This window comes from Microtus ochrogaster, chromosome 6 (assembly GCF_000317375.1).
Source record: "Microtus ochrogaster isolate Prairie Vole_2 chromosome 6, MicOch1.0, whole genome shotgun sequence".
Classification (NCBI taxonomy): Eukaryota; Metazoa; Chordata; class Mammalia; order Rodentia; family Cricetidae; genus Microtus; species Microtus ochrogaster.
Window position 1 is genome coordinate 12937620 of NC_022013.1, and position 1825 is coordinate 12939444.

A 1825-nucleotide genomic window follows, 5' to 3' on the forward strand; every position below is an offset into this window, starting at 1 on the left:
GTATGGATGGCAGAGGACAACCCTGTGTGTGTATGTTCATGTATGCATGCGTATGGATGGCAGAGGACTACCCTAGGGTTTTTTTTTTTTTTTGGTTAGGCATCTTCTACCTTCTTTTGTAGACAAGTTTTTCTTTGGCCATCAGCTCCCAAATAATGACATTAAGATTTCTTATTAATTATGAAATCTCAGTCTCCCTAACTAGCTGATAACTGAAACGAACCCATTTATGTCAATCTATGTTCTATCACGTGGCATTGCCTCTCTTCCATCTTGTGTTTCCTATTTTCTCTCTGTGTCTGTCTAGTGACTCTGATGGCAAGACAAACCTTAAATGGCCACGCCAGCCACTGCTGCTCTGGTGGCTGGCTCTGTCCCCCTGGGTTCCCTGAGAGCCTCTTCTCATGCCTACGTATTTAGAGCCCTTGCTCTGGCTAGTTGCTGTGTCCATGATGCTGAAGGCATTTTTACCTAGCTGCTCAAGCACTCTGTTACCCTGCAGGGCCTCTTAAAAGAGCTGAGCCTCTGTATGCTGAGCCTGCCTGAGACAGCTGCCTCAGGCTCTGTGTCTGGATAGACATGCCCTGTGTTGGGTAGCATAGCTGTGTGAGAAAGCTGCCTCTTGGGCAGGCTCCTTGCAGAAGCATGGCTGTTTTAGAGGCCCTGCTGGGCAGAAGAGCAAGTGAGCAGCACTGGGTGTACTTGCTTAGTGTGCGAGCCCTGGGTTACATCCCATCTCTATGTGGGCAGGATATGGTGTTTTGTGACTCTAATCTCAGAGCTCTAGAGGTGGAGTCAGGAAGGTCAGGAGGTGAAAGTTGCCCCAAGTTACATAGAGTTTGAAGTCAGCCTGGGTTCCTTTAAAAAGTGGAAGAAGGCAGGCCACTTCTTTCCCAAGAGTTCACACAGACGTCTGGGATGGACTTGCTTAGACAGTGTAGGACAGTGGCTATGGGCAGTACCAGTTATTTGGGTGGTGGGGGAGGATGAATTGCAGGCATGGGGCCTATTGAACACACACCGGGATAGTACTTTTTCTGAGATCAATTGACAGTATTTCTTATTCCTTTAATCTAGCTGATTAGTTTCCACACCTATAGAGTTTGCATTGAGTTACCAGCTGTTTTAAACCAAACACTGAACTTACTGTGGCCTGCAAGCAAGCAAAGGGTGGGGAAATACAATTTTCTCATGGCACACTTCTTTTGAGTAATTGGTGAGGATAGGAATCCACATTTGAAATCGATATTTCAGAGGACTTAATGGTAGCATGACAATTGCACATTTGTGGCTCTCAAAGGGGCAGCTCTGTGCAAACTGGGGCAGATAGAGAAGAAATCAGCAATTTCACATCTTGCTTGAGAACAAGCATCCACCGGGAATTTTAACAAGGAAAGAAGCTGTGGGGAAGATTGCTCTCCATACTAGCAGTCTTTTAAGACTCTTGGTGGCAGATTAGGGGTGCGGCTGTTGTAAAGAGGGTTCATTAGTTACAAAATTGCAATGACTTTTCTTGGTCTGTGGGAATCAATTTTTAGTTTCATTAGCTATGCAAATCCAAATTTGCACTCTTTTCTCCATTATGCAACAAATATCCATTGCCCTTTGAACTTCATTGGTTTTCTGATATGTACACATTCTAGAAGGATTAACGGGTCTATGTAACAGACCCTGTATTAGGCAAAGAGGAGACAGTGGTGACTAAAACAGGACCCCTGTATCTGTTTTTTGCCTTCATAAAGCCCTGGAGGACCCAGGCAGAGTAGCAGGAACTGGATTTAGGCTCAGACAGTTGTGCTGGGAACTAGACAGAGTCATATGCCAG